This window comes from Oncorhynchus mykiss, chromosome 20 (genome assembly GCF_057628025.1).
Source record: "Oncorhynchus mykiss isolate SJ-2025 chromosome 20, ASM5762802v1, whole genome shotgun sequence".
Taxonomy (NCBI): Eukaryota; Metazoa; Chordata; class Actinopteri; order Salmoniformes; family Salmonidae; genus Oncorhynchus; species Oncorhynchus mykiss.
Window position 1 is genome coordinate 21,733,026 of NC_143041.1, and position 15,638 is coordinate 21,748,663.

General features: G+C 41.7%; 1 long non-coding RNA gene across 1 annotated transcript; it reads left to right on the forward strand.

Annotated features, from left to right (window-relative positions):
• Positions 1-1,969: 1,969 nt before the first annotated feature.
• On the forward strand, positions 1,970-3,301 carry LOC149974433 (uncharacterized). The gene is made up of 2 exons (XR_016489394.1): positions 1,970-2,586; positions 2,813-3,301. It is a non-coding gene; the product is annotated as an uncharacterized LOC149974433 (long non-coding RNA).
• Positions 3,302-15,638: the final 12,337 nt, after the last annotated feature.

Sequence of the window (15,638 nt, forward strand, 5' to 3'; positions counted from 1 at the left end):
TTAAAAGGCCAGTACCTGAGGACCTGAGGGACCTACTGGGTACATCCAGGTAACTTAAAAGCATGTCTGACATGTATTGGGGTGCTCAATCGAGGATTGATTTAAAACCCAATAGAATAATCTTAAAATGTATTCTAAAACTCACAGGCAGCCAGTGCAGAGACTTTAAAACCGGTGTAATGTGTGCTCTCCAGTACCCGTGCTGCAGCATTCTGTATATTTTGCAGTTGACCAATGGCTTTCTTGGGTAGACCAGACAGGAGAGCATTACAGTAGTCAAGCCTGCTTGTAATCAAAGCATGGATGATGGCGGGGTATATAGGACTTTCCCTTTAGTTTACTTCTTTTTTACAAGTAATGTTATTTTATGCTATCATACCCGTCGACGGCTGTGTTGAAGCTCGACTTTGATGCCCATTGGTTTTCTTCAGACTTTGTGGTTGAATATTGTGAAATGTATGACTTTGTGTCATAGTGAGTACCTAACTTTACCTACAGTGCATTCGGAAAGTATTCAGACCCCTTCCCTTTTTCCACATTTTGTTACATTACAGCCTTATTTTAAAATTGATTAAAACGTAAAACATAAACCCCATAATGACAATACAAAACAGGTTTATAGAAACTTTACAAAAGCATTCAGACCCTTTACTCAGTGCTTTTTGAAGCACCTTTGGCAGTGATTACAGCCTCAAGTCTTCTTGGGTATGACGTGACAAGCTTGGCACACCTGTATTTGGGGACCTTGTCCCGTTCTTCTCTGCAGATCCTCTCAAGGTCTGTCAGGTTGGATGGGGAGTGTCGCTGCACAGCTATTTTCAGGTCTCTCCAGAGATGTTCAATTGGGTTCAAGTGCGTGCTCTGGCCACTCAAGGACATTCAGAGACTTGTCCCGAAGCCACTCCTGCATTGTCTTGGCTGTGCGCTTAGGGTCATTGTCCTGTTGGAAGGTGAACCTTTTCCCCAGTCTGAGGTCCTGAGCACTCTGGAGCAAGTTTTCATCAACGATCTCTCTGTACATCTTTCCCTGGATCCGACTCCCACAGCATGATATCTTCTCCAAACGATTCGAGGGAGTCCGCACATGCAGCTATTTTGTGTTGAGTGGTTAACCTGTTGGATCTCTAGGGGCGCTATTTCATTTTTGGATAAAAAACGTTCCCGTTTTAAGCGCGATATTTTGTCACGAAAACATGCTCGACTATGCATATTCTTGACAGTTTTTGAAAGAAAACACTCTGAAGTTTCAGAATCTGCAAAGATATTGTCTGTAAGTCCCCCAGAACTCATTCTACAGGCGAAACCAAGATGATGCGTCAACCAGGAAATTAGCAGAATTTCTGAAGCTCTGTTTTCCATTGTCTCCTTATATGGCTGTGATTGCGCAAGGAATGAGCCTACACTTTCTGTCGTTCCCCCAAGGTCTTAGCAGCATTGTGACGTATTTGTAGGCATATCATTGGAAGATTGACCATAAGAGACTACATTTTCCAAGTGTCCGCCTGGTGTCCTGCGTAGAATTCGGTGCGCAATTGCCAGCTGCTTGTACTTTTCCATTTGATATAGGGGAGAAACCATGCGTCCAAGAACGATATATCAATGAAGAGATATGTGAAAAACACCTTGATGATTGATTCTAAACAACGTTTGCCATGTTTTCAGTCGATATTATGGAGTTAATTTGGAAAAAAGTTCGCGTTTTGAGGACTGAATTTTCGTTTTTTTTTGGTAGCCAAATGTGATGTATAAAACGGAGCTATTTCTAATACACAAAGAATCTTTTTGGAAAAACTGAGCATCTGCTATCTAACTGAGAGTATCCTCATTGAAAACATCAGAAGTTCTTCAAAGGTAAATTATTTTATTTGAAGGCTTTTATGTTTTTGTTGAAATGTTGCGTGCTGGATGCTAACGCTAATGCTAACGCTAAATGCTACGCTAGCTAGCTACTTTTAAACAGATTATTGTTTTCCTATGGTTGAGAAGCATATTTTGAAAATCTGAGATGACAGTGTTGTTTACAAAAGGCTAAGCTTGAGAGATAGCATATTTATTTCATTTCATTTGCGATTTTCATGAATAGTTAACGTTGCGTTATGGTAATGAGCTTGAGGCTGTAGTCACGATACCGGATCCGGGTTTGGGAGATCAGAGAGGTTAACAAAGAAATAGGTATTCCTATATGCTTAATTTAGAGTTATTAATGTAACTTTAGTTTTTCTACAAATGTTGGGCTATATGTTTTGATTTTTAATACATTATAAGGCCGCATGATGAGACTCTAATGATGATTTGAAAAAAGTTGCTTGAAAGGCATGAGCTCTGCTTTGTTTTTTTGTGCAGGCTGCACACACTACACCAGTCACTCATTCACAGTTTGACAAGCACTTGATAATGCCTAGAATTTCACGGCAGCATCACCTCTGTGTGTCCGTAATGTACCCTAAAAAAATCCATGCCTTTCTCGGCCAGTGGCCATTGTGCCCTTCTCCCTCAGTGCTGTGAGCTCCATCACATGATAGGGTCCTTCTCACGGGCTACAAGTGAAGACAGACACATCGGAGACGCAACTTATCCAATTTCGAGGTGCACATTGAAGATATTGGAAGAACTGTCCATATTTACTTTTCGTCAGCCAATAAGATGAGTAGGCCTATCGAACACCATTAGCGGAAAACACCATTATCAAAAGTGACTGCAAATTCAATTATGCATGTAATACATTTTTTTTTTATTAGAAAGGTGCATTTTTATGGTGAAAATTATCTTTCCCACACTTGAAACTCACTCGCTGCTTATGTTTTCCAATTAGGCTCTACACTCCTTGTAAAGCGGATTAATGTGCTGAATGGGGAATGATGAGATTTTGAGTGAAAACCTCCTTCGATCAGCAAGGGCATTGAAGATGAAACGTGGCTGGTTCTTTCAGCATGACAATGATCCCAAACACACCGCTCGGGCAACAAAGGAGTGGCTTCGTAAGAAGCATTTCAAGGTCCTGGAGTGGCCTAGCCAGTCTCCAGATCTCAACCCCATAGAAAATCTTTGGAGGGAGTTGAAAGTCCGTGTTGCCTAGCAACAGCCCCAAAACATCACTGCTCTAGAAGAAATCTGCAAGGAGGAATGGGACAAAATACCAGCAACAGTGTGTGAAAACCTTGTGAAGACTTACAGAAAACGTTTGACCTCTGTCATTGCCAATAAAGGGTATATAACAAAGTATTGAGATAAACTTTTGTTATTGACCAAATACTTATTTTCCACCATAATTTGCAAATAAATGTATTACAAATCCTACAATGTGATTTTCTGGATTTTTTTTCTCTCATTTTGTCCGTCATAGTTGAAGTGTACCTATGATGAAAATTACAGGCCTCTCTCATCTTTTTAAGTGGGAGAACTTGCACAATTGGTGGCTGACTAAATAATTGTTTGCCCCACTGTAAGTGTGACATTTGTTTGGATTTATAATGGACAATTAACATGCACCTGTATCGAAACAGGGGCAGCAGGAAAAATAAATAGCGAATGGAGGACGATTTCCCCATGGTTTATTTTCATGCCAGCCAGGTAGGCTATACTCCTGTTGTATATATATATATAGCAATGTGCTTAATATTAGGAAAGTAGAGAAATAAATATAGTAGGCCTAGTCTATAGAAAGCTGATGGGATCCTCCTCTTTTTATTAGAGGCCATCACTCTGTTTTCTCCCACAATTGCACAGCCTATAGAAATGTGTGAAATGTGAGCTCATGGGCACTCATGAAGTGTTTGAATAGATTTTAGAATACATTTGCATTGATGGCAGTGTGATTAGAGGGACAATAGAGTGCTGAGTACCACGCAGTTAGCACGTTTGGTAGGCTACTAATGACCAGCAGCAACATCAGAGCTTGGAGAAGCCTAATTACCATGACTAAACGGTCATGACCGCCGGTGTGGCGGTGATACGGTCACCCCATCAGCCCTCTGAATACTTTCCGAATGCACTGTATACTGTAGGAGCTCTGTCTCCATTGGGTTTTCCATGGTTTTCAGGCTGGCATTTGCCTGGTAACTTCACCCCTCATCTGGCAACCTTCCTCCTGCTCTGGTGGTCTCCCCATACTGCGACAAACACCTAAGTCGTCCAAGTGTTCATCAACACCCTGGCAGGGCCATACAAAGTGACCAAACGTTTCAGAGGACTAAGGAGGAAACAATTCGAAGCGGTCAGGATTTTAAATTGAAACAGCTCCCACTTGGGTTCCCAAATAAAACACTGTGGGTTCTCAAAGCGCAGATGAATCGGGTTGAATAATTAATTGCAGCATAGACGAAGTGTCCTCATGCATCAGTTCTATAAAAAAAATATCCCATAACATCATCACACTCTGCTCCGAGCTCGGCCCAAGTCACCTGGGAAAGTTAGCCATACCCTAAAAGCGAATGACTCAACCTTACAACGTTATTTATTCGTGTTACATTTAATGTTCTGCAAGCATGGTTTATTTGATGTTTGTTGACTATAAAGTGGAGAAAGATAAGTATTTCAAAAGTGGAAGCTAGGAGACATACTGTAGGCCTCTGTTACATATTATTCTCGCGTATATCAATGTTCGCAAAAGCTCATAATTCGAACAGAGGATACAGCATTTATATTGTCTTAGACAGCCCTTTCCTTTTCAAATGTGGCTATTTTTAGTCAATCTGTTTTTAATACCGTATAGTTTATTCAAATAAAACTGGTCACTCTTTTCCATGGCATTTGATTTATTACTACGGATAGGCTATGTATGATCATATTTGAAACCTGATTCAATATGAAAAACAACAATCCCGTGATACTACTGTATGTAAGAGGGGGAGGCAACAGATAAACCTCTGAGAACCCAACATGGAGAGAATGGCCCCCGTCAGGAATAAGGAGATGGACTGTGTGTTTCTGTTTCCTGAAATGAATGTGGCCTGGGTCGGCTTCCAAAAAGGTCTGCCTAGTGCCTGCTTGTTCTGGCTGATTTGTTCCTCTTGGCAGCGTCACGTTAACAGTTTTCCACCCCTCTCTTTCATGTGCTTCCAAAGTCAAGTCGAACAAATTCACTTAACAGACTTAGCTCTCCTGGGAGACAGATAGGGTGACAGCTGACAGGGATGAATACACGTTTCAAGGGAACAACAAATGATAAAGGATGAGAGGGCTGCTGGGAGGGAAAAGGGAGAGAAAAGGGGGGGGAGGATTGATAACTCATCCAAAATGACAACGTAATTATGTTCATGCAAGGTGTACAGTTAGTTCTAGCTTCGATTTCATTGAGTCTCATCACTGGTTGTTGGGGGGAAAGAAATTAAACAATGTCAACTTGACACTTCCTGGCTCAGAGCCAGAACTACCCTTCTGGTGCAGTGATGTTCTCCCAATAGAGGATATTAACAGTGACCCTCCTTGGATACACTTCCCCCGACAACCACTCGGCTGTACATTGACTGCATTCCAGCCCGGTTACATGTGCCATACCCTGTTTATTGGAGTTATACTGTATGGTTAGGATGATATTAACAAAGTTAGGAGTAAATCATATGCTTTGAATTAAACCTATAGCTTGTGACACCTTGGAGGGCATAGACTTAGATGTGTTTGTGTTTTGTGTTTATTAAGGATCCCCATTGGCTGCTGCCAAGGCATGACATTATATTTTACAACGCTTTTCACAACACATTAAGTGTGCGCCCTCAGGCCAGTACTCTACTATCACATATCTACAATGCAAAATTCATGTCTATGTGTGTGTAGAGTGTCTTATCATGTGTATGTGTGTCTGTTTCTGTGTGTCTCTTCACAGTCCCCGCTGTTCCATAAGGTGTATTTTTATGTTTAAAAAAAATCTGATTCTACTGCTTGCATCAGTTACCGGATGTGCAATAGAGTTCAATGTAGCCATGACGCTATGTACTATAGTACTGTGTGCCTCCCATAGTCTGTTCTTGACTTGGGGATTGTGAAGAGACCTTTGGTGGCATGTCTTGTGGGGTATGCATGGGTGTCCGAGCTGTGTGCTAGTAATTTAAACAGACACCTCGGTGCATTCAGTATGTCAACAGTTCTTTCAAAATAACTAGTGATGAAGTCAATCTCTCCTCCGCTTTGAGCCATGGGAGATCTACAAGCATATTATAATGCTTGTAGAACAGTCGCGCTGCCCTGTTCTGAGCCAATTGTAATTTTCTGAGGTCCCTCTTTGTGGCACCTCACCACATGACTAAACAGTAGTCCAGGTGAGACAAAACTAGGGCCTGAGCAGTGCTTATTTTGGACAGACTTCTCCCCATCTTAGCTACTGTTGTATCAACAGGTTTTGACCATGACAGTTTACAGTTCAGGGTTACTCCAAGCAGTAGAGTTACCTCTACTTGCTCAATTTCCACATGATTTATTACAAGATTTAGTTGAGTTTTAGAGTTTAGTGAATGATTTGTCCCAAATACAATGCTTTAAGTTTTTTAAAGTATTTAGGACTAACTTATTCCTTGCCACCCATTCTGAAACTAACTGCAACTCAAAGCCAGTGACATGTCATTAGTAACGATTGAGAAAAGCAAGGGATCTAGACAGCTGCCCTGGGGAATTCCTGATTCTACCTGGATTATGTTGGAGAGGCTTCCATTAAAGAACACCCTCTGTGTTCTGTTAGACAGGTAACTCTTTATCAACAATATGTGACCAACCAGCTCAAATTGGTCTTAAGTACTGTAGCAAAAATTGTACATTGGATAAAAGTAGAGACTCAGAGCTACACAATTGTATATCATACACTGCATTTGAGGGACATTTGGGAAAGTAATTTTGCTTTGAAAGTTGATAAACTTATAAACTCACTTTTGAGAAAATGGCCTTTGAATGTTTTGGTACAACTACTGAAGAGCCCTTCTTTGTCTACACCCATTCAGCATTGTTCACACCCTCTTAAGCTTTAGCCCCACCCATCTCTCTAAGGGTTGATCTGAGTGTTATGTACTAACAACAGCAGTCAAGCACCCTGTAAAGACCTTTAATTAAACACAGATTCAAAATAGCTATTGATAACAAATGTGTATTTTGTGGTTGTGACCCAGAGACTCTAGACAATTTATTTTGGGACTGTTCTTATGTCAGAATATTTTGGAGTGAGTTAAATTTTGTTTTAAAATAAACTACTATTGATGTTAATTTGAAAGTCTCTGATATTAAGTTGAATTTTGATCGAAATGATATGGAGCCTGATTTAACTTTCATTGTTGATTTGTTAATTTTACATGGCAGATTCTTTATCCATAAAATGAAGAACACGGAGAACAAACCCCTCTTCACATTGTTTAAGCTAGCATTGAAATATTATTTTTTAAATGATCAGTAAGTGTAAAAACAAAAAAGCAATATGTACCATGTATTTCAATATGTAATACCCCTGTCTGGGGTGTAAAGCCATAACACATATGTTTTTCCATCAGCAAAAGCCGCACTGAAGTCTAACAAAACAGCCCCCACAATCTTTTTTTAATCATCAACTCACAAATCTCACAAGTCACTAGTCTTACTAACGGAGAGCAAAACAGAGAACATTATGGTAGTATTTACTATAATTAGGACAATTTGACTTAAATGTACATGATAATTACTGTGATATGAAAATACATAAATAGAAATGCACATATTGCATGACATGCAGTGCATGACATTTCCTCAACCATCACTATAGTATACAAACACGGGGGGTTAAAGTGGTGTGAAAAGGGCTTTTAACAAGCATATATAAAATAGTGTAATGTTACAGCCTGTTGTGCGCTGAACTAAACCTCTCTGATGTGTTGGAGACAGCTGTCTTATTTAACGATCTATGTTAACAGCCTTCCCCCAGGTCAGGAGAAAACCACAGTACGCTATTGCTGAGCTTTGATACGCAAAGAAGCTCCATGCCCCAAGGCAGATATGAACAAAAGTGGTTAAATATCTACCATTTCATTACCACGCACGGGTGAATAAAATACAGTGAAGATGTAAAGCAGTGCGTGACACCTGTAGATGTTCTTCAAGTGGTGAAACTAAAACAACTGCCAGGATAGCGGGCTATGCAAATTATGATAATTGTTAGATAATGACAACCATATTTATCTTCAAAACAGTCATTTGTGGGTGGAAAGATGAATAAGGAAATGGACACAGACTGTTTGAACGCATACTGTATATCTAAGTGAGCAAGGATTGTTGGTTTCAATAACACACTGACTGATACTCATTCACAGACACATGTCCTGGCTACAGGATGTCCGTGTGTTTATATGGCCCAGGCCTCTTAGCAGATGGGATCTACACTCTTATAAAAAGGGGTTCCAAAAAGGGTTCTTCGGTTGTCCCCATAGGAGCACTCTTTTTGGTTACAGGTAGAACACTAATTGATTCCCGCTAGAACCCTTTTTGGGTTCCTTGTAGAAGCCTCTGTGGAAAGGGTTCTACATGGAACCCAGAAAGGTTCTGCTTGGAACCAAAAGGGCTTCTTCAAAGGGTTCTCCTATGGGGACAGCCGAAGAACCCTTTTAGGGTCCAGATAGCACCTTTTTTCCCCTAAGAGTTTAGCCTCCCTTTGTTCTAGCCAAACCCTGATTAGGAACATAGCCTGGAACATAATTTCCTAACGGGACTGTCCTAACCACTTTCATCTGCTGTATGCTGGGCGAGCTAGTACTGACTTAATCTAATAGCCATGAACCTGGGTCTGGGTCCAGCTGAGCTGACACGAGTTGAAAGGTGATGTTGCACTTGGGTCAGCCTTTTCCATACACAATGGAAGAACTGAGTTAGACCTGTACACGGCAGCATCCTTCCTGTGGATGGATCCACTGGTCTATCGGGATGGAGGCACTGTGCTTACGACCACCTGTGAAGATTTCATAAGCTTGTCATGAAGGGTCATTAGGGTGACATAGGGGGGAGTGTAAGATCTTTCACGGCAGTTCAACTGAAAACCATAATGACACAACCCTGTGGATGAGTTGGAAGGATAATGTTAGAGGGAACATAATGACACAACCCTGTGGATGAGTTGGAAGGATAATGTTAGAGGGAACATAATGACAAGAAAAGGGGATACTGGGATGTTAGGTCCTGACAAGCTAAACTGCACGACCTACTACCTACAGTGTATGGATAACTCCCCAAAATGGTGGGCACTTACTTGGCAAACATGTTCAGTATTTTGGTTTGATTTGTCAGGGCAGCAGGTAGCCTAGCGGTTAAGAGTGTTGGGTCAGTAACCAAAAGGTCTCTGGTTCAAATACCCGAGCCAATAAGGTACAAATCTGGTGATGTGCCCTTGAACAAGGCACTTAACCCTAACTTGCTCCGGGGGTGCTGTACTACTATGGATGACCCTGTAAAACAACACATTTCACTGCACCTATCTGGTGTACAGTGTGTGACGATTGAACATGTTTTAGTCAATGTACAAAGTTCTCAGAAGTTCTCATGCAAATCAATGAAGAGATGTTTCTATATGTCTTGATAAATCAAGGCAGCTATAAATACATGTAAATCATCAACCCTAAGAAGCCTACAGACTCTGTAATCTCTGTAAAATGATCCAAATACAAAAAATGGTTCCAAAAGGGCTTTAGCTGTCCCAATAGGAGAACCTTTTTTGGCTCCAGGTTGAACCTTTTTGGGTTCCATGTAGAAACCTCTGTGGAAAGGGTTCTACATGGAACTGAAAAGGCTTCTACCAGGAACCAAAAAGGGTTATTCAAAGGATTCTCTTATGGGGACAGCTGAAGAAACCTTTTAGGTTCTAGATAGCACCTTTATTTCCAAGAGTGTGGAGACCAACCACCAGATATAGAAGTGTACATGATTGAGTCATGTAACCCTGGGCCGAAGTCTCTGAAAGGCATGTTATGTATTCATTGGGATAGCGGGACCCCTTAGACTTGTGTGTGTGCGTGCGTGTGTGCTCATGTAAGCATGCACCTGTGCACATACATGTGTGTGCCTGCAATTGAGCAAATCTCTGGATATACTGGTGGCATGCAGCCTGTAAGGATGGTGGCAGTACTGGTGGCAGTATGTCAGTATGACACCAATGCCCTGCTACCCCACTGTCGGCTCCACAGGACGTGGGTGGGAGAGTAATACTGGCCTTATCTCGGAGCTCCATCTCTGGGTTCAGTTCCTCTGACCTTTCCCGGGGCTCTCAGGACCCGGGAACTGCTGGGGTCAAGGACGAACCAATAAACCCTCCCTGTTTCCCTGTCCCACATCACCCCCCCCCCCCCCCCCCCTTCTCCCCTCCCCTTTATTAACACACTCATACACTCCCTCTCTAAATAAGGGCATGTTGAGTCTATTGGCGTTCAGGAATATTCAGCCCTCCTCGTAAATCAGGTTAGGGAAGGGGAAAGTATTCTTGGCAAGACTGATACAAGGGAGTGTAACTGAAATTCCTTAATGACTTGTTTTCCAAGCAAGATTACCAGTGCCAGCACAAACGGAGATCTGGGGAAGGCCCATAAGTCACTGCCTGCCTGGGATTTAGTCGGCTGCTGCCAGACCATGAAGTTTCATCTTACGTGGGCTCTTCTATTTGTCTGGGGGTTGTTTTCAAACATACCCCTTTTCCTACTCCTCCTACACCCCCCACTCTGGTTTCCTGCAGTTGTTCTTGGGGTCGAGCCTGTCCAATGTGTAATTAATAAAGTGGAGAAAGAGAGAGTAAAGAAACTTTTGGGGTTCTCTCTTTCATGGCTTATCAATATCAGGAAGAGAGGGGGGGGGAACAATGGCATTCATCAATCTCCCAACATACCTTTGTGAGGGCCGTTGGTCAAGAGGGCGGTGGGGCTCTCGATGAGTGATGGATGGAGGGAGGGGGACTAACTGACCAGTCCCACGGCCACTTCCCCCCCTCTTGTCCCCCAAATTCCTCACCCACCGCTCCAAACTGGCATGGTAGCAACCAGTGAACTAATCTTCTGCTTGGAGCACACATACACATACATTTACCTATACAATATACAGAGGTAGGTACAGTATAAACATTTAGTGCTGCTGTCACTCTGGTCATTGGTGTTTGTGTGTAGCTACAGGGTTTATGTGTATGACGATTAGTCCAGTCTGACAGTAGGGCTTTTAGCAGAGTTCTGGAGGTGCCTTAGGTTAATCAATCAGGCCGGACCCTCCCTCCACATGCCCGTGTCTCCCTAACTCACAACCGGAACCCTGAGAAGAAACAAAAACTCTTCATGTTTAACGTTCAAATAATTCTAACGGTTGGGCTTAATGTTCGAAAGCGGTTGTTTTGCGGATTAATGGGAGTAAACGGTGTAAATGCCTCATCCAAATGAGAACCAGGGCTTGTTGTCAATGTGCATTGCATGTCACGGCTTCGGTTCAGCTCTCCCTTTGGTTCTATCACAATTGCCTAAGGGGTGAATTCCGAACCGAGGTAAGCGGCGCCAGCACAAGCAGTCCCTGAACTTAAGCACGAGAATAGCATGCCATTCGCCCGCTATTCGTTTGGGGTGGAGATGAAATAAATGAATGTGTGGCAGAGGTGTGTCTACAGATACACTGTATTCTGATATTGATTAATAATTACACCACCTTTATGCGCAAGAACCATAAATAAGGTCTAGTCCAAGTGGAAAAAGCATTTACTTGTTTTTGTCCTACAGTGGGGCAAAAAAGTATTTAGTCAGCCACCAATTGTGCAAGTTCTCCCACTTAAAAAGATGAGAGAGGCCTGTAATTGTCATCATAGGTACAACTTCAGCTATGACAGACAAAATGGGAAAAAAAATCCAGAAAATCACATTGTAGGATTTTTTATGAATTTACAGTGCCTTGCGAAAGTATTCGGCCCCCTTGAACTTTGCGACCTTTTGCCACATTTCAGGCTTCAAACATAAAGATATAAAACTGTATTTTTTTGTGAAGAATCAACAACAAGTGGGACACAATCATGAAGTGGAACGACATTTATTGGATATTTCAAACTTTTTTAACAAATAAAAAACTGAAAAATTGGGCGTGCAAAATTATTCAGCCCCTTTACTTTCAGTGCAGCAAACTCTCTCCAGAAGTTCAGTGAGGATCTCTGAATGATCCAATGTTGACCTAAATGACTAATGATGATAAATACAATCCACCTGTGTGTAATCAAGTCTCCGTATAAATGCACCTGCACTGTGATAGTCTCAGAGGTCCGTTAAAAGCGCAGAGAGCATCATGAAGAACAAGGAACACACCAGGCAGGTCCGAGATACTGTTGTGAAGAAGTTTAAAGCCGGATTTGGATACAAAAAGATTTCCCAAGATTTAAACATCCCAAGGAGCACTGTGCAAGCGATAATATTGAAATGGAAGGAGTATCAGACCACTGCAAATCTACCAAGACCTGGCCGTCCCTCTAAACTTTCAGCTCATACAAGGAGAAGACTGATCAGAGATGCAGCCAAGAGGCCCATGATCACTCTGGATGAACTGCAGAGATCTACAGCTGAGGTGGGAGACTCTGTCCATAGGACAACAATCATTATTAACAAGAGTGGCAAGAAGAAAGCCATTTCTTAAAGATATCCATAAAAAGTGTCGTTTAAAGTTTGCCACAAGCCACCTGGGAGACACACCAAACATGTGGAAGAAGGTGCTCTGGTCAGATGAAACCAAAATTGAACTTTTTGGCAACAATGCAAAACGTTATGTTTGGCGTAAAAGCAACACAGCTGAACACACCATCCCCACTGTCAAACATGGTGGTGGCAGCATCATGGTTTGGGCCTGCTTTTCTTCAGCAGGGACAGGGAAGATGGTTAAAATTGATGGGAAGATGGATGGAGCCAAATACAGGACCATTCTGGAAGAAAACCTGATGGAGTCTGCAAAAGACCTGAGACTGGGACGGAGATTTGTCTTCCAACAAGACTATGATCCAAAACATAAAGCAAAATCTACAATGGAATGGTTCAAAAATAAACATATCCAGGTGTTAGAATGGCCAAGTCAAAGTCCAGACCTGAATCCAATCGAGAATCTATGGAAAGAACTGAAAACTGCTGTTCACAAATGCTCTCCATCCAACCTCACTGAGCTCGAGCTGTTTTGCAAGGAGGAATGGGAAAAAAATTCAGTCTCTCGATGTGCAAAACTGATAAACTGAACGACTTACAGCTGTAATCGCAGCAAAAGGTGGCGCTACAAAGTATTAACTTAAGGGGGCTGAATAATTTTGCACGCCCAATTTTTCAGTTTTTGATTTGTTAAAAAAGTTTGAAATATCCAATAAATGTCGTTCCACTTCATGATTGTGTCCTACTTGTTGTTGATTCTTCACAAAAAAATACAGTTTTATATCTTTATGTTTGAAGCCTGAAATGTGGCAAAAGGTCGCAAAGTTCAAGGGGGCCGAATACTTTCGCAAGGCACTGTATTTGCAAATTATGGTGGAAAATAAGTATTTGGTCACCTACAAACAAGCAAAATTTCTGGCTCTCACAGACCTGTCACTTCTTCTTTAAGAGGCTCCTCTGTCCTCCACTCGTTACCTGTATTATTGGCACCTGTTTGAACTTGTTATCAGTATAAAAGACACCTGTCCACAACCTCAAACAGTCACACTCCAAACTCCACTATGGCCAAGACCAAAGAGCTGTCAAAGGACACCAGAAACAAAATTGTAGACCTGCACCAGGCTGGGAAGACTGAATCTGCAATAGGTAAGCAGCTTGGTTTGAAGAAATCAACTGTGGGAGCAATTATTAGGAAATGGAAGACATACAAGACCACTGATAAACCAGAAAACTATGTCATGGCTTTAGAAGCTTCTGATAGGCTAATTTACATAATTTGAGTCAATTGGAGGTGTACCTGTACATGTATTTCAAGGCCTACCTTCAAACTCAGTGCCTCATTACTTGACATCATGGGAAAATCAAAAGAAATCCGCCAAGAAAAATTGTAGACCTCCACAAGTCTGGTTCATCCTTGGGAGCAATTTCCAAATGCCTGAAGGTACCACGTTCATCTGTACAAACAATAGTACACAAGTATAAACACCAGGGGACCACGCAGCCGTCATACCGCTCAGGAAGGAGATGTGTTCTGTCTCCTAGAGATTAACGTACTTTGGTACGAAAAGTGCAAATCAATCACAGAACAACAGCAAAGGACCTTGTGAAGATGCTGGAGGAAACAGGTACAAAAGTATCTATATCCACAGTAAAAGGAGTCCTATATCAACATAAAAAGGCCGCTCAGCCGTCATACCGCTCATCAACCTGAAAGGCCGCTCAGCAAAACCGACATAAAAAGCTAGACTACGGTTTGCAACTGCACATGGGGACAAAGATCGTACTTTTTGGAGAAATGTCCTCTGGTCTGATGAAACAAAAATAGAACTGTTTGGCCATAATGACCATCGTTATGTTTGGAGGAAAAAGGGGGAGGCTTGCAAGCCCAAGAACACTATCCCAATCTTGAAGCACTTTGGTGGCAGCATCATGATGTGGGGGTGATTTGCTGCAGAAGGGACTGGTGCACTTCACAAAAAAGATGGCATCATGAGGTAGAAAATTATGTGGATATACTGAAGCAACATCTCAAGACATCAGTCAGGAACTTGAAGCTTGGTCGCAAATGGGTCTTCCAAATGGACAATGACCCCAAGCATACTTCCAAAGTTGTGGCAAAATGGCTTAAGGACAACAGAGGCAAGGTATTGGAGTGGCCATCACAAAGCCCTGACCTCAATCCTATAGGACTTTTGAGGGCAGATCTGAAAACGCATGTGTGAGCAAGGAGGCCTACAAACCTGACTCAGGTACACCAGCTCTGTCAGGAGGAATTGGCTAAAATTCACCCAACTTATTTTGGGAAGCTTGTGGAAGCTTGTGGAAGGTTGCCAGAAACGTTTGTGTATGTAAACTTCTGACCCACTGGGAATGTGATGAAAGAAATAAAATCTGAAATAAATCATTCTCTCCACTATTATTCTGACATTTCACATTCTTAAAATATAGTGGTGATCCTAACTGACCTAAGACAGGGAATTTTTACTAGGATTAAATGTCAGGAATTGTGAAAAACTGATAAATAAAAAAATAAACGTATTTGGCTAAGGTGTATGTAAACTTCCGACTTCAACTGCATGCCCAGGCTTTTTGTCAGCTGTATTTTGAACTATTTGTATAATCGTAATTTTAAACACTATTGGGAGCCACTGTCATTAACACCCACATACACTTTTGTGTTAGTTTACTTCAATTTGTAGCCTACATTTTGTATCATTCCATTACCATTTATTTTACCTTTCTTTCCTCTGTCACGTCTGTGTATTTGTTCCTGAGAGTCTCTAGCAATAGTTGGTCGTATTAGGCTAACGTTGTGCAATGATGTCGAACATGTAGCTTATCTCAATCATTATGGAACTAAGAGCACACGTAGCAGTTTAAACCTGGATCCTGTTCACCATTACTGAACCGTTGTCATTAGGCTACAGTTTCATGACTAGTGAGGAATAGGGTATTTATAAGACTATTGTGAAACCGGTTCTCTCATTATATTCTAGTGAGTCTGTGGAAAATATTCAAACCAAAAGGGATGGCTTGAGATAATTGTACCGAAAAGCCTATTGAATG